This window comes from Globicephala melas, chromosome 5 (assembly GCF_963455315.2).
Source record: "Globicephala melas chromosome 5, mGloMel1.2, whole genome shotgun sequence".
Taxonomy (NCBI): Eukaryota; Metazoa; Chordata; class Mammalia; order Artiodactyla; family Delphinidae; genus Globicephala; species Globicephala melas.
The window spans coordinates 95,988,070-96,006,862 of record NC_083318.1 but is presented as its reverse complement, the minus strand read 5'-3'; the positions used below and the strand labels follow the sequence as shown (position 1 = coordinate 96,006,862).

The following is an 18,793-nucleotide window of genomic DNA, read 5'->3' as shown; positions in this document are numbered from 1 at the left end:
TATTCAATAAATGTTGGTTATTTTTGTTAAATCAAAGAATGTTAGGACTTTGTTAACTTTTGTTAAGTGGAACACAGGGTGCCATATGGTAGTCAACAAAAGACCACAATAGAAATTGAAAGGGAGAAGTTGATCACTCACAGGTCCTAGAGGAAGTACACAACATGCCTCAAGGGACCACACCACAAAGTCAAGGCAGGGTGCAGACACAGAGAGAACAACAGGACCTGGGGCACAGGCCCTTATGAGGGTCGTGGGTGGAGTGCTTTGGGCTTCCTGGGCTAAGTCTGGATTAGTCAATTGAAACCAAAAAGAGTAGAGCTTTGGTCGGCTCCACAGGGGTCTTACCTAGGGGAGTACAAGTGAAGACCCTGGGAGGCAGGGTGGAGAGGCTGTTGGAGAAGTCACATCAGGGACTTAATTTGCTTGTGACTCTGCAGGCTGTTGTCCAGGGCATGCCCTTGCATGAGGGGAGTAAGTATCAGTTTAAGTCCCCCACAGGTTGCTTGGCCAAACCAAATGGATGTCAAGGCAGCAATACAATGGAGTAGCTTAGCTAAAGTCCGGACAGAGACTTTTCATGAACATATTTTAAAGGACCTGTAAAGAGGGTTCTCCATACATATGTTGTGTTCACACCTACACACACACATATCATGATCATTTTTCCCCCACCTCACATTATCACTACACTTTTAGATAGTAAGTACACACTCTTTCAGTACTTTTCCTGGGGCTCTGGTACAAATCCAAGGGTTCGACCTGTTGCTCTGTCCCTCAGACTCTTAACCCTGTTAAGGCAGGCATCTTGTATCAAGCAAGGCATCACTACCATGTTTTCAATGCAGAATATGGACCTGCAGCCTCAGCTTTCCCTCTCAACTGAGGCTTTCCTGTGAGAATAGGAGCTTCCTAGTCATATTTTTTAATAAACACACAAATACCAGTCTTTTAACCATCGTCTAACCCAGTATTTATCAAACTTGAATACCTCTTCAGATCTACAGATTTCTATGGATTTCCTGTTTAAGAGCCATATTTCAATCTTTAAACTTTAATCTTTAAACTTTATAAAATCAGATCCAATTTTCTCTTTCAAATCTCTTTCACTGGTTCAATAACTATCCATTTAGTGCCTAGTACATACTAGATACTTTGCTAGGCACTGAGGATGCAATGATAATCAAATATAGATCCAGTCTTTGCCCATGTGTAGCTAAAAGTTTACTTCGTGAAGTGGGCAAAGCAGGTCCAGAGAGTAGTTTATCCAAGGCTACACAGACAGTAAAAAGTAGAACTCTGCCTGAAAACCCATTCTTCTGACTTTAATAAGATGCTTGCTTTAAAATAAATTTTTTAATTAATCAAAAAGATCGGAATTCAGAAATCATGGACATGATTGCTCAAACCTAAGACTAAGGGAAAAGCCAGATAATACACAAAAATCATAGCTTTTTTTAACCTATCAAGAGAACTGAAAACATAAATAAAGCCAAATTAATTAAAATCTACATAGTTATGATCCCATTCTAAGAGAGAGGAGACGAGTGAGGGCTTTCATCTCTGGTGAAGTAGCAGGAGGCAGGATGCATCATAGAGGGGGAAAGGGGAAACTATTTAAAAATTTAAAAAACTATTAAAAATAAAGTCAGGGCTTCCCTGGTGGCGCAGTGGTTGAGAGTCCGCCTGCCGATGCAGGGGACACGGGTTCGTGCCCCGGTCTGGGAAGATCCCACATGCCGCGGAGCGGCTGGGCCCGTGAGCCATGGCCGCTGAGCCTGCGCGTCCGGAGCCTGTGCTCCACAATGGGGGAGGCCACAACAGTGAGAGGCCCACGTACAGCAAAAAAAAAATTTAAAAAAAATAAAATAAAATAAAAAAATAAAGTCAAAGTTGGTTCTTTGAAGAGATTAATTCAATTGATATATGCTTAGCAAGTCTTATCAAGTGAAAAGGAGAAAACATAAATTATTACTACTAGGAATTAAAGAAGGACTATCAGGACAGATTCTCCAGATTTTAAAAGAATGCTACTGGAATATTACGAAAACACTTATGTCAACATATGTTATATCTTTGGTGAAATGAACACATTTCTTCAAAACACACACTTCAAAATTTACACTGGAAGAAACTGAACATCTAAACAGGTCTTTATCTATTAAAGAAATTAAATATGTACTCAAAAACTTTCCACAAAGAAAACTCTAAGCAAAATTTGCTTGACAGGTGAATTCTACTAAATATTCAAGAAAGAAAAAATACAAACACACAAACTCAGAAAATAGAGGTAACACTTCCCAACTCATTTTATGAGGCCAGCATAACTCTGGAATGGTTATGAAGAACCTAGGGGCAGGACAGAAATAGAGACACAGACGTAGAGAATGGACTTAAGGACATGGGGAGAGGGAAGGGTAAGCTGGGATGAAGTGAGAGAGTGGCATGGACTTATATATACTACCAAATGTGAAATAGATAGCTACTGGGAAGCTGCTGCATAGCACAGGGGGATCAGCTCAGTGCTTTGTGACCACCTAGAGGGGTGGGATAGGGAGGGTGGGAGGGATACACAAGAGGGAGGAGATATGGGGATATATGTATACGTATAGCTGATTCACTTTGTTATAAAGCAGAAACTAACACCATTGTAAAGCAATTATACTCCAATAAAGATGTTTAAAAAAAAAAACCTGACAAAGATATTACAGGAAAAGAAAACTGAAGGACTAGATCCTTCATAAACTAAATTTTTTTAAAAACCTGAAACCAGTATTTAAAAAAAAAAAAACATGGTCAAGTAGGGTATATCCAAGAAAATCAAGGTTGGTTTTAAATTTATAGAAATATATCAATGTGCATCTGCTTCTGGCCATGATGGAGTAACAAGGACTAGATTTATCCTGCTGCCTGAAACGAATTACAGACAAAATATATGAAACAATGGTTTGAAAGACACTGGACATCAGACAATAAAGAATAGGGATTCCTAAAGATAGGGGTGGGGGAAACAAGGCAAGCCCTAGTTTTGGACTATGTCTTAAGACTCTGAGAGTCTTCAGAAAGAGAGACTAAGAGACACACTGAGTTAGGAAGATAGTGATGAGGGTCGAAGACTCCCAAGGCAGCAAGAGTTTATTGCAGAATACCACAGAGGAAAGAGCTGCACAAAGAGAAAACCTAAGAGATCTACAATGAGCCCACCCTTATGTATTTATCAAAGTACTGATCAGCACAGACACATGGGAAAATTACCCAAGTCCAGGGTAAGAATCACCCTGAGGTTAGAGTGCCTGTAAGTAAAAATGCCTATTCTCACCAGCCAGACTGGAAAACTTCATGGGGCTTTGAGTATATAGAAGGTTTTACTGAAGCAGTGGAAAACAACCCTAGAATGGACACTGTTCAAGCTCACATCTAAAAAAATCTTAAAAGCAAGACCCAAAGAATCAAACAGTTTCCAAGTAATTTAATAGCATCCCAGAACAACACTTGGGTATATTTAGAGGAATACAAAAATACCCAGGATGCAACAGGATAAAACCCATATGAAATTTAAAATTTCCAGGCATAGGAAAATATATCCCATAATGAGGAAATAGCTAATTGAAACTTAATAAAAAATGACACAGATCATAGAATTAACAGACAAGGACATTACAAGAGTTATTTTAAATGCATTCCATATGTTGAAAAAGTTCAATAGAGACATGGAAAATATAGAAAAGAACCAAATCAAACTTTTAGAGATGAAAAATACAACGTGTGGAGTAAAAAATACACTGGATCGGATTAACTGCAGATTAAACATAACAGGGGAAAATAAGATTAGTGAACTTGAAGCTATAGAAACTATACAAAATGGAAACAGAGAGAAAAGAGAATTTTAAAAGATACAAGTAGAGCAATAGCGAGCTGTGGAACACCTTCACGCAGCCCAGTATATGTGAAACTGGGGTTCACAAAGGAGAGGAGAGAGGCATGGGACAAAGAAATAGTTTAAAGAAATTATGGCAAAAATTTTCCAGATTTGATAAAAACTATAACCTTATAGATCCAAGCAGCTCAAGAAACATGAACAAACTCAGGCATTAGAAACATGAAAAACTACACCAAGGCATACCATAATCTCACTGTCAAAACTGGTTTTATAGAGAAAATATTTTAAAAACAAAGAGAGTAAAGGCATACACATGCAAACACACACACATTACAAAGAGAGGTACAAACATAAATGATGGCAGATTTTCCGTGGGAAACAGTGCAAGCACGAAAACAATGAAGCAACATCTTTAAAGTATGAAAGAAAACTGTCAATCTAAAATTCTGCATCCAGTGAAAATATCTTTCAAAAACAAGAGTGAAATAGACTTTTTCAGACACAGAAAAGCTGAAAGAGTTCATCAACAGCAAACTCACACCACAAGAAATGTTAAAGAAAGTCCTGCAGGAAGAAGGAAAATGATACAATATGGAAGTATGGGTCTACATAAGGTAATGATTAGCACAAGAACGGTAACTACTTGATTGAAGATATTAGATATTTTTCTTATTTAAATCTTCTTGAAAGATAATTGTTAAACAAAAATAATAGCAATGTAGTGCACAGTTTAGAGCATACATGAAAACAAGATGTATGATAGCAATAGCATAAAGATTGGGGGAAAGAAATAGAAATATACTATTTTCAAGCTCTTATACTATATGTGAAATGGTCTTATACTAAATGTGAAATGGCATTTTTACTTACAGGCCTGCCTGGGTGCCAGGCGCCCTTACCTCAGGGTGATTCTTACCCTGGACTTGGGTAGTTTTCCCATATGTCTTATACTGCATGTGAAATAGCATAAAAGTTGGGGAAAAGAAATAGAAATATACTATTTTCAAGTTCTTATACTATATGTGAAATGGTTCTTACACTATATGTGAAATGGCTGAAGGTAGTCTTTTTTATAAGTTAAAGATGTGTACTATAAGCCCTAAAGCAAAACTAAAATAACAAAAGAAAGAGTTATAGCCTTAAGCCAAAACATAAGGAGATAAAATAGAATTCTGAAAAAATGTTCAACTAATTCAAAAGAAGGTAGAAAAAGAGAGCAGAACAAAGAACAGGTGGAACAAATAGAAAACAAATATCAATATGGCTTAAACCTAATCATATCAACAATCTTACTGAAAATAAATGGTCTCAACACTCTAGAGTTTGTCAAACTGAATTTTTTAAAAAAGCAAGTCCAAACTAAAACATTGCCTACAAAAAAAGCATTTGTTAAATATAAAGACTTGAATAAGCTAAAAGTCAAAAAATGTAAAAAGATAAAACTTACTAATAAAAATAAAAGTTGAGCGAATACATTTATATCAGACAAAATAGGATCCAGAGAGAAGAAAATTATCAGAAGTAGAGTTATTTTGCAATGATAAGGGGGTCCAATCATCAAAAGGACATAATAATCCTAATGTTTACAGACCTAATAACAGAGGCCAAAGTACATAAAGCAAACTGATAGAACTACAAGGAGAATTAGACAAATACACATTTATAGATAAACACTCCACTCTTAATAATAGAGAGGAAAATTATACAGAAAATCAGGACAAATATAGAGGAAGTTTGATCATGAATGAATTTCAAAATAATTATACTGTTTCAAAGAAGCCAGACCAAGAAAAGAGTACAAACTATATGATTTTGTCAAAGCAGAACTTGGGGGAAAGTTAAAGTAATAAATAGCATATAAAACTGTCTCTATTCACAGAAAACATGATCATCTGTGTAAAAATTTGATGAAACCTAGAGTAAAAGCTATTAATAAGTGAACTTATCAAAGTTTTAGGATTTAAGATCAACACATAAAAATCGATTCGATTACTGTATACCAGCAACAAGTAATTGGAAATGGAATATTTAAAATGCCACTTATAATAGCATCAAAAAATACAAAATACTTAGGAATAAATCACACAAAAATATAGAAAACCTGACCACTGAAACCCTCAAAACATTGTTAACAGAATTAAAGAAAAACAAAATAAATAGAGATAGAATATGCATTAATCAAAAGACTCAATATTGTTAAGATGTTATTTATCCCCAAATTGATCTACAGATTCAAGCCGACTCCAATCAAAATGCCAGCAGGCTTTTTGCAGAAACTGAAAAACGGAAATTCAGAAAACACATATGCAAATGCAAAGAACCTAAAATAGTCAAAAACAACCCTAGAAAAGACAGAGTTGGAGAGTTAACACCATCTGATTTTAAGACTTCTTATAATCAAAGTAATGAAGAGAATGTGACAATTGTATAAATATATACCAATAGATCAGTGAAGAAACACACATATATGTTTCCAAACCTACACATATATGGACAACTGTTTTCCACATTGGTGCAAAGGAAATCCAATGGAGAAAGAATAGTCTTTTCAACAGTGATGCTAGAACTGGGTACCTATAATCAAAAAGTAAACTTCAATCCATACCTTGTACCACATGCAAAAATTAACTAGAAATGGATCATTGACCTAACTGTAAAAACCTAAAGTTATAAAATTTCTAGAAGAAAACATGGAAGAATAATTTTTATAACCCTGTGATAGGCAAAGGTTATTTAGATACAACAAAAGCACAGTCTATGAAAAAACAAAATGAAAAATTGGACTTTATCAAAATTTTCTGCTTTTCTAAAGATACTGTTAAGAGAATGAGACAATAAGCCACAGGCTGGGAAAATATATTTCCAAACAATATACATGATTAAAAAATTTGTATCTAGAATACATAAAGATTCTCAAAATTCAGAAAAAAATTAACTTAATTTTTAAAAGAACTAAAGGTTTGAACAGACACTTAAGCAAAAACAATATATATATATGAATGCAAATAAGCATATGAAAAGATGCTTAACATGGTTAGTAACTAGAGAAATGCAAATTAAAACCACAACGAGATACTCCTATGCACCTATTTGAATGGCTAAAATCAAGATTAAAAAACAAATCAGTAGAGGTTGGTGATACCAAGTGTTGGTGAAGATATAGAGGAACTGGAACTCTCACACACTGATGGCAGAACTACAAAATAGTACAACAACTTTGAAAAATGGTTATCAGTTTTTTAAAAAGATTACCATGAAATCCAGCCATTTCAGTCTTAGGTACTTACCCCAAGGTAAATGGAAAAAAAGTGTCCATTATAAAGATCTGTACACAAATGGTCATGTGAGCTTTATTTATAATGGCCCAAACTGGGAAAAATCCAAATGTCCATCAACAGGTGAATGGATAAACAAATTATGGCATATTTACACAATGGAATACTACTTGGCAACAAAAATGAATAAACTATTGATACATGATACATCATGACTGAATCTCAAAATATTTATGATAAATGACAAAATGAGTATAACCTATATAGTTCTATTTATATAAAATTCTAGAAAGTGCAAACTAAGGTACAGTGACCAAAAGCAAATTAATGATTGCATAGGGATGACAAAGGTATGAAAAGGTTAAAGGAAGGTGCAATGGAAAACCTTTGGGGACAATGTATTTCTATATATTAGCAACAAACAACTGAAAAGTGAAAGAAAGAAAGCAGTATCATTTACAATAACATCACAAAAATACCTAAGAACGTTATTGTAATGCAAGACCACTTCCTTGAAAACTATAAAACATTTCTGATAAAAATTAAAGATTTGAATAAATGGAAAGAGAAACCACATGCATAAATTTGAATTTTCAATATTGTTGTTATCTATTCTGCCCAAATAGATGTATACATTCAACACAAACCCAATAAAATCTCAGTGATCTTTTTCAAAGAAATTGACAAATCAATTATAAAATTCATATGGAAATGCAAATGACCTAGATTATACAACATATTATTTTAAAAGGACAAAGTTGGAGGACTTAAAACTAGCTGATAAAGCTATCAAGACAGTGTGGTATTGGCTTTAAAATAACATGAACAAATAGAACAGACAGTTCAGAAATATACCCACAGCATATATGGTCAATTGATTATCAACCAAGGTGCCATGTAAATTTATTGGGGAAAGAAAATCTTTTTGCAAATGATCCTGGAATGATTAGATACCCTTATGAAGAAAAAAGGTAAACCTCAACTCCTACCTCACTCCATGAACAAAAATTGATGTGAGATGTGACATAGGTCCTCAAACAAATGCTGGAACCATGAAGCATCTAGAAAAAAGCATAGGACAATATTTTCATAATCTTAGACTTGGTAAGGATTTCATAGAAAGAACAGATTAAACTGGTAGCCATAAAAAAGAATGTCTTGTCCTTTTAAAATATGAAATATTATTTTAAAAGTCCCTTTACTACCATCCACAATACTGTCTCCCCACTCCCTTCTTCAATACAATAAGCTCTTTATAATTAATTATTGTTGGTAGTGGCATCAATATTGTGTTATTGGTGGTGGTTGTAGCACTAGTGGTAGAGAAGAAAGGAGTACTAGCAGAGAACTAGTACAGGAGAGAGAGGAGGAAGAGAAAGAGAACAGGAGGAGAATTTAGCTGTTCCTCTACTAAAAGACAAATATGAATATTTCCAGTTTCTTATTATTGCAAACAGGATACAATAAAAAGCCTTGTACATGTTTCCTTGAGCATTTGAGCTAGTATATCTTTACAAAAGTGGAATTTGGTGATCACAAAAAATGTTCTCAAACTGCTTATACCTAATTAAAGTCGATGAGTACATAAGGAATTTAGGGGAAAAAAAAAAGATGTAGCTTCTGTAATACCACTGCAATTGATTCCCTTTTTAAAGTATAGTAAATGTTTAGTTGTGGTTTTGAAAATGTCCACAGTTTAGTGAGAGATAGACATAGACACAAATAATCACATATGATAGAGAAAGAATTATAGTATAGATATGTAAAGTTACTCAGGAGTAAAAAGTAGGAAACTGTCTAGGAAAGCCAGGAAAGATATTCTCTCTCTCTCTCTCTCTCTCTCTCTCTCTCTCTCTCTCTCACACACACACACACACACACACACACACACACACACAAAGGTATTTGAACTGAATTCTAAAGAACAAGTAATCTGAAATACTGAGAAACAGAGAGAGGAAAGAAAAATTTGGAAGAGGGAAAGAGAACATATCATGAAAAGAGTGCCTTTAACTCTGTCTTCAGATGCCATCTGGCTATAGTTTCCCCAATAACCTCAGGAAAATCACAAATGTTATCAGAGGTAGAAATAGCCTTCAACCAATTTTGCATTTTACATATGATGCATCTGAAGCTCTAGTCCAAACTGATTTTCCCCAAACTATAAGCTTGTTAGTGAAAACCTCAAGGGAAGAATTCAGGTCCACTTATTTTTAGTTCACTATTTTTATACTACAATGAGCTGCCTCCATAAAGCAACAGGAGGGTTTTTTTTAAAAAAAAAGAGTACTCCTACTGTCATAAATATCGTTTTATTCCAAATTCATCAGGTTCAAATAAATACTACTACTTTCATAAAACATACAAAGATAATTGTTATGGTCTCTCTCTAGCCCTATAAAATTCTAAAAGATCTTCTGATTTAAAATACGTTTTACTATTAAACATGGCTCTTAGAGTCTAATTTTTTAAAATTGACAATCTACGAATGCTAGTAGAATGAGTCTATATTTATCAGAATACTATTAATAAGTAGAAGCTTAATAAATTATTTATAAAATCAATAAATTATATATTAAATGTACACTATATGCAGTACTGTATTGGGTGCTCTGCAGCACACAGACATTGCAATTTGGCACCCATTACCTACCCTGCAGTTTATTTGTGCTACTTAGTGGTTTAACTCATAAGATATGACATCGGAAATATCTGGGTTTATACGCTGGCTCCACTTCCTTGATATGAGATTTTGGCCAAATAATCAAACCTTTTTAAGCTTTCATTTCTTCCTCTACAAAATGAAGTAATAATATTGCCCAGTTTATGAGTTGTAGTGAGTATTAAATGAAATGAATTCGAAGCAGTCATCATATTGCTTGACACACAGTAAGTGGTCATCAATACATATTGGGTGACATCATCATAATCACCATTTTTATCATCTTCTTCTTGACATGATGGTCTAGGTCTATGTGTTAGTTTGGGTCTCTAGAAAACACAGCCTGGATCAAGATTAAGTGGTGGTGCTTTCTTTGGGATGTGAAAACCAGGGCAATGAAAGTGAGGATAAAAGGGAAATGAGGCAAGAAAGGATGGAAAGCCATGCAAAATGACTTGTTAACGTGCTGGCCACAGCTTCATGATGAGTCGTAAAAAGACAGAGGAAATCCTTCAGCAGAAGCATCTGCTTGGCCATACAGGGCTTCTTCAGATGAGCCATGTGGCTGTGTGGTTGGAATTGTCCATGGAAAAGAGGAAGAAGGGGTCAGGGATACTTACTTTCTCCCTCCCATCTTCAGTTTCCCAGTGATCAAAGTTTGTTCCATGGGAATTAGCACACCAGACTTCTGGACTGTGTCATCCAGCTCTTCAGGTGGCCACTTAAGATGCCAGATGCCACACCCAGGACTGGGATCCGTTCAAGTCTAAAGAGATGAGTCAGAAACTGTGAGTTGTAGTCAGTAAACATGACTACACTGCAGAAACCACAGAGAGTAACAGTGGTTTCTATCTGAAATAGTACATAAAAACTGTGTCAGATATGCTCTGGTTCTCACATACCAACAGCCTGAAATTAGAGACCTCTCATAAAAGCGTATTAGTCGGGTTTTGCTATAATAATGCTGCATAAGAAACAACCACCAAATTTCAAGAGTTTAAAACCAACAAAATATTTATTTTTCCCTCACAGGTCTGCAGGCTGGCAGTGGATTGGCTGAGCTCAATTAGGCTCAGCTTGGCCAATGTTCAGGCTGGTTCCTTGCATCTCTGATTCTGGGACCCTGGCAAAAGGAACTGTGGCTACCTATGGCATGTTCTTCTCATGGCAGATTGTAGGTGCTTAAAGGAGGCAGATGGAAGCTTGCTGTGCCTCTTTAAGCCTTGGCTCAAAGCTGGCACACTATCACTTCTGTGAAAAACAGCAGCAATAACTCACAAAATCAAGCTTATAATCCACATTGTTCTAAAATCCCTAGCAGTGCCACTAATCAAACCAATCCCCAGTATCGATATTTTCTATTTCTTCAGGATAATCTATATTTATTAATAGCCAAAGTAGCATGGGTATTTATTTTAACAAATTTTGTTTCCATAATCACATTCTGAATCCTTTGAGGTGTCACTTCTTCTAAGGCATCTTCTTTGTACTAAAATTTGATTATTGAACACAACTTGGATTTTACGTCATTAGCAACACCCTTTGCTCCTATTAACACACCCAGAGACAAAGGACACCTAGAGAAATGTAGAACTCCAAGTACTATGCATTATTAACTGCAATTCAAAGTCCCTAGGCAATAGGGTTCTTGATACCAAGAATAACCTAGCTGTTCCGTAGCCTTCTTCCAAGCGCCATGTGTTTGCTTAGTTAACACACTAAACTTTTTTTTTTTTTCTTTTTACTATTGCCAGCATTGCAAAGTCAAAATAGCTGTGGAGGAACAAGCTGTTCTGCCTCATGTCTCATCAACATTCCTTGTTCAGTGTATCAAAACACAGAGAGCATAAAGAGCAAATGCAACAACTCCAAAAAGTTCCCTATTGGGGATTTGCTTCCTGTGAAACTATCCACAGCTGCTTACTCAGAACAGCAGAAGAAAGGTGGGTCTCCTTGTCAAGTCCAAAGGAAGTCACAGCAAGCAAGTATGGACTTAAACTCTCATCTTGTCACTTGAAAAACAAAAATCAATTATGTAGGCCCGCATGAACTAATATCAAGTTAAAGCTTGCAAAAAGTTTTCTTGCCAAAAAACCAATTTAAAATTATCAGCAGAAGTTATACTCCAAGTTCATTAAAGAAACAAAGTCACTGAACTAATTCTAACCCAAATCACCTTACTAACCTAGGAAGGATTTTCATTTCAAACAGCAGCCATATTGCAAGCTATCCTACGCCAAGCACATAAGATGGGTCCGTATAAAGAAAGCTAAGAGGAGAGACTGATAAGATGATCATTGCCACTTTCATTCAGGTCACAGTTCAGCTAATCAACTTTGCCTTTAAGACAGAACAAAATAAATAGGAGAAAGATTAACCTATTTGTCCACATTTGAACATATATAAAATTAAATATTCAATGTATAGTCTTTCTCCTATTCATGATCTTGTAATTCAATTAATATCTATCCCAACAAAATAGTTTCTATTTGCATAGTTAAAACATGAAATTCTCATTTAACATGACGACAGTTCAGAGTTAGGATAATATTTGAACTAATACTTAATAATTACTACTATTATAATTTACAGATGAGTCATAATAAAAATAGCCAAAGAGAACATTTGCCACACAGTAGTGATTTTTATAGAATACTGGAAAGAAGTTGTTGCCTTTCCAATAAAAGCCAAGATGATCTAAACCACCAGTCCCCTTTACCTCTGCCTCTACCTTCCTGCAGCATAAAGGGAAGAAATCTCTCCCAGGTGTTCTTTCCAAATGGCTATAGTAGACAATTGTGCATAGACACAGGGCTGATAGCCACATGCCCTATGTTCCAGTCATGCATTAAGTCCAGAAAGAGAGAGAGCCAGAAGAGGAATAGTATGGTAGGAAAGAAAATACACTAAGTCTAAACTTGAGCAACTGCAGATAGAGAAACTCATAATTCTCTGATCGCAGAGGTCATGCCTAAAACAAAACAGGTCAACTCAAAGTAGATTATGAGGATTATTATTTGGTACAGAATTTACAAGAGAAAATGGTACAGAGCCAGGTGACAAAAAAAGAGATTATGAACAAGATAGACCTAATCTCTTCTATATCCTCTCCTTGCTTTAAAATGTTTCACTTATATTTTGGTGATGAAATATTGAGTCAACACTAGCACCTCATACTGGATATAACAGCATGCACCTTTTTAAAAATTTGCTGTTTTAGTCTTTATGTAGAGAATTCCTCTACTTATTATGGTAAAAAGCTATGCTGCTATAATTAAAACACCTAACAATATAGTGACTTAAAAAAACCATTTTGTATCTTACACGAAACAGCTCTGAGGACAGCAATGCAATTTGGTGGGACAGTTCTGCTCTGTTCCATCATTTGAGGTTCCAGGGCATCACTGTCACCTAGATGGTTGAAAATGGATGACCAGGGATTCCAGCTGGAGGAAAATGGAAGGCATGAAGGAGGCACACCCACTGCCTTCAGGACTAGGGTCAGAGTTTAGACACCTCACCTCCCCTCACCTATTGGAGAGAACTTAAGCACATCCAAACGCAAAGGAATATGGGAAATGTGGTCTGGTCTTGTTTTTTTAAAGTCACTATATTGGTGGGTCTCTTTATTATAGAAGCTAATCCTTTTACTCTAATTTATGGGCACATGAAAGAAGAGAATAAATTTTATTGAACAACTAGCAATCTCCATATTCCCAAAGAATGCCATGAAAAAAAGATGATTTTTATTAGTACCTTTAAGAATCTGTACATAAAAATTATTTCTGTTCACAATCTGTTCCTAAATCACAGGAGAAAATTCAATGGAAGGAATTTCAGAGATAACCTAGTTTAAACCTCTAACACATGAGAAAACCAAGGCCCAGAGGTGTGAAGTTGCCTGCTTAAACAGCTGATAAGAAAAGCAGGAATGTTTATACATTCTCAGCCCAACATTCTTCACAGCCTGGCATGAATTAGCTAAAATATGCACTTGCCTAAGTCATCCAAACACCTCCAATAAACCAAAAAATGTTGGGCTCCAAAGGAGGTTTTTTTTCTCCTCCTAAATTAGGTGGTTTAGCTATCTAGCCAATTCAGAAGCCCCAATAAATGCTATGCTCTATTTTATATTTTAATGTAAATAATTTATTTACATCAAAGAGGAATTGGGAAGTATTGGGGGCTGTGCATTTAGCAGCATCCTTGGCCTCCACCCACCAGATGCCAGTAGCAACCCTCCCACTCCCCAGCTGTGACAAGCAAAAATGTCTCCAGACATCTCTAAATGACCACTAGGGAGAAAATTACCTCCAGTTGAAAGTCACTAATTTACACTGTTAGGGGAAAAAAAATAATTAAGACATGGAAAAAAGATCTCAGAGAAAGTTACATGAATGAGCAAGAATTTGCCACCTCCTTTCCACCACAAGGGGGAAGAAAAATAAAGAGCTAGAAAAATAATCCTCAATAATGAGAACATGCATCAGTAATAAACTCTGAGCCATTCCTTAGGCCAAGTTCTGGAGAGGTGGCAACACCACCAAATAGGTTTGTGGAGTTCAAGAACAGAGGGGATTTGCAAACTATTGTCCTAGTTTAAAATCCTGGGAGATGTCAATATCTCAGAGAAGAAATAGGTGCAGGCCAACTGGGAGACAGCTGAGGGATCAGGGACACCAGTGTGGCTTGGTGATGTCAAGGATCTGATGGTCCCCACTTCAACATCACATCTTGCTGCTACTTAAAGTAACTCCAGAGAAAGAGGAAGGATTCCCCAAATTCAATAAGTTAATTTTCTGCTACTCCAACTTAAAAAGAGGCTGAATATTAGTTTCCCAGGGCTTCCATAACAAATTACCAAAAAGTGAGTAGCTTAAGACAACAGAAATTCATTTTCTCATAGTTCTGGAGGCTAAAATTCTGAAATTAAGATGTCAGCAGGGCTGAAGTCTCTAGGGAAGAATCTCTCTTTGCCTCTTCCAGATTCTGATGGTTGCCAGCAATCCTTATCCTTCTTTGACTTGTAGATGCATCTCTCCAATCTCTGACCCCACCTGCACATTTCGCCCTGACTATGTTCACGTGTTCCACTTTTCTTATTAGGGCCCACCCTGATCCAGCATGACCTCATGTTAAGTTGATTATATGTGCCAAAACCCTATCTTAAAATACCATTACACCCACAGACTCCCGGTGAACACAAATTTGTTTATTCTTTTTTTTTTTTTTTGCTGAGCCATGCATGCGGCATTTGGGATCTTAGTTCCCTGACTAGGGGTTGAACCCATGCACCGCACAGCAGAAACGTGGACTCTTAACCACTGGACGGCCAGGGAAGTCCCTGAACATGAATTTGGGGAGGGGCATTATTCAGCTCAGTTACAGGTTACAATAGAAGTTAAGCAAGCTTTAGAAAAATAAAATTATACCTTTTGCCTGCCTGAGTTTGTGGCTTACACTTTGTACCTATCACAGACAATAAAGAAAAAAGTGTAACTCTACCAATAATGGCTAAAAATTGTATGTTCTAGATCTTGAGTAATAAACAATTTCTCCACTATGGTTCTGAGGAAGATTCAGATTCTTCTTCCAGCATAAAAGACAGCTATATTGTAACATGTGTTAAATCACCCACTATAAAGGAAAATCACTGACACATATAATTGGCCCTTAAAATCTTTTTTGAAAGGTTAACTTGAATTAAAATAAAAAGAAGAGTATATGAATAACTTTCACCTCACTGGCTAGTAGAAACCATTCTGCCTCAGTGCGCTTTTCTTCTCTTGTAAAATTGGTCAGGAATATCATGGTACCAGCACTAAGAGAGGGCATTCATGTCTAATATGTGATTTTGAACAAGGCAAAAATAGAAGAGCGAGAGGCAGAAAATGGTCTTATCAACAACAACTACACACTCGTATAATTCACAGCTGGACTCCAAACTATGCCCCCATTTATAGAAATTCACATTTCCTTCTATTTTGCCCACATCGTTAAAACAACCATGCAAAATTAAGAGAACATCAGCAATGCACCAAGCTGAATCTGATGTGGAAAATTCTGATGGAAAGAGCACAGGGTTTATTATAGTGTCCAACCTGGCTTTTTGTCTATTTATCTATTTGCACAGGGGAAGAGGATCCCAAAGAAGATAAAGCTGAAGGAGATAACAGCCATTCCCTCACCAACAGGCAGACAGGTGGTGCTGAGCAGAACCGCCTGACCAAGCCACGCTGGGTGAGGAGTGTGCTGATGCTGTGCCACGCCCCCCAGCCCTGCCCTGGCCAGCACGTGACTACCACCTCCACAACCAAAGACATGTACGTTTGCAGGTACGTGAGCTCAGATTATACAGAGAAGACATGTTTCATACACAAACAGTTTTCAAGTTCCTACTATGTACTAGGTCCTGTTTTACGTAGTTGTCGAAGGGAATATCAAGAATGGCAGTGACGTAGGAAATCATCAGCCACAGGAGAGGTGACATGAAGACCGAGTCAGAGGCGCTGTTGCTTGGCAATGACCCTCAGTCCCCTCACTGTCACCTTAAAGAGTTGGAAATGAGAAGACTAATGTTGGGGGGGGTCAACATTTCAGTTGAATATGAGCCATACAAACCTTTTTCAGGACTTTTCTTTTCTCCCTGTTTCTTCTTCCCTGATCATGTCATTGTATTGCTCTGACCACATGACCTTTTTACCAAAGGGAGAAGAAATATAAAGAAATCTAAACATAAATGTTTGTGGAGATCATGTCATTTGCTAAACCCTAGATAGGATTCTGATAATATTTAAGACAAATGGATCCTGGGGAGCAGGGTTACATAAAATTTCTCAATCATATTCACCATTTATTTTGTGGTAATCCATCAGTCTGGTGGACTGTTGGAAAATGTGGCAAGCTGAATCAGTTTTTAATTCATCCAAACATAGCATCTAGATCAATTATCAGAGTCTAGTTGTTTGATCACCCAGATGTGTCCTTAGTACCTGAAGTATTTACTAAATGGTAACTTAAGATGACCTCCTACTCAAAAGGAGAAACACAGTCACATGATTTATTAATTTATCCATCTATCCAGCAAGCCAGCCAGCCAGCCAACAATACTTATTAATCCTCTATTATGGGCCAGACATTGTGCTAAGCAATTAGGGATATCAAGAAGAAAAGAAATGATCTAAGTCCACAAGAAATTCATAATATTGTACAGTGGTCTCAAATATTTTTTATCGTACACTACCATCAGGAAAAAAAATTTGAGCACATACACCCAATACCAAAAATGTATATTTCTTTGTATGTTAAGCAAGTAATACTGTACTAATAAAGTGTATGTATATATAATATATAATACTACTACTATATTCATAAAGTGTATATATGTAGATAAATTATATCAGAAGAAATACATACTAAAATTGAAGTTAAAAGGAATGAAATGAGAAATAAATAGTTCTAAACAGAGTAAGAGAAAGAGTTCAAAGGAGAAAACCAGACCCTTAAATCAGTAACATCAGGGACAGTATTGAAGAAGACAGGTCACAGGTAGTCCTAATGTGAGCTCTTCTAAGCACATCAGTGGCCTCAATGTGGCTCCATTACGTTAGTCCCATCCACTGCTCACGCCAGACTGCCCTATTCCATCATTATGACTGCAGCATACAAGATTCCCAGGTGTGAGAGAGCAGTGTCAGCTAGTGCTACATAAATGACTTAGAATACAAATCTGGGGGACAGAGAAAAATAGTTTTGCTTTGGAAAATCCAAAACCACCTTAGTTTTCATTTTGTGTGGAAATTTAAAAGAGACTTCAGGATACTCACTGAAGCTTAAGAAGAAAAAAAAATTACCACAAGTTCTTTTCTACAGTGATTAATAACATAACAAAAAATGAAAAGCCAAATTCTGCCACATTATGGGCAACCATCCTTATATCACTAAAAAGAATGATCTGATCATTGACAGATGCTAAGCCTCAGTGGTTTGAATCACACCATGTGTTACAAATTAAAAAGGCTAAAATCACAATAACGCTAATCTGGAAAACACCAGGAGAAAAACAATTGTTAGGAGCTGCAGGGCCAACATTCAAAAGTAACCACATATATTAGCTCAAAAAAGCTGTGCATAAACCTATTAGTCCATATGTGCGTTGAACAAGTCTTGGTGCACTTTGCATAAAGCTTCCAATGGAAAAAAGTAACCATAATATGTTTCTACTTCTATTAAAAAGATATGTTTATATATAAGAAAAAGTATAAGAATATATACTGAGCTGTTAGCATTACTTATAAATGGAAGGGAGTTGGGAAAATGGAAACTTTTACCTTCTTAAACATCCATGTCTCTAAGTTTGAATTTTATAAGGATAATTTACTATTCTTATAATCTGGAAAAATAGGTAGTTATTTTTAACAAACAAAAAAACCTACTGAAAGAAATCATATTACAGTGTAATAAAAAACATTGTGAACTAAAAATCTATAGACTTGGGTTCAAAAGATCAACGCTGCCACTCACCAGCCATGAAATACATGATCACTAATATTTTTGCTGGTGCTGGTAGTGGATGCTGTTAAAGCAAGAAAATTCAACCAACTGACTCCAAAGGACCCTTAAGTTTGCCTAAGTCACCTCCTCTATAATTCTGCCTCTGTCATATATATTGTATTCCAGCACTGCCCCCTACCTTCTATATGCTGCATTACAATGGGCTCAAAAAGATGGATTTTTTCCCACCTGTGATGGAGAAATGCACATACTAAAACTATCATATAATGGACTTTAATCCTTACAAGGCCTCCTAGATTCTTCCCCTAGACTACACTTAGAGGATGGACAAGCAAAACTGCTTGGTGGAAGATGACATGTATGTATTGAATGGTCGTCTCTGGAAAATGAGGACTACCTACAACCCTCACTGGGGGGCTCCCCAGCCAGCGACCCAGGAAAGCACCCCATTTTTCTGTTCTG

At 36.3% G+C, this 18,793-nt stretch overlaps 1 long non-coding RNA gene across 2 annotated transcripts in view; it reads right to left on the bottom strand.

Annotated features, from left to right (window-relative positions):
• The window catches only part of LOC115864371 (uncharacterized), a 311,733-nt gene that overhangs the window by 272,712 nt on the left and 20,228 nt on the right, over positions 1-18,793 (bottom strand). For both annotated transcript variants that reach the window (XR_009563861.1, XR_004043933.2), the window contains exons 2-3: positions 10,438-10,583; positions 8,145-8,216 (exon numbers count right to left, since the gene is read on the bottom strand). This is a non-coding gene — a long non-coding RNA (uncharacterized lncRNA). The remainder of the gene's footprint in view (positions 1-8,144; positions 8,217-10,437; positions 10,584-18,793) is intronic.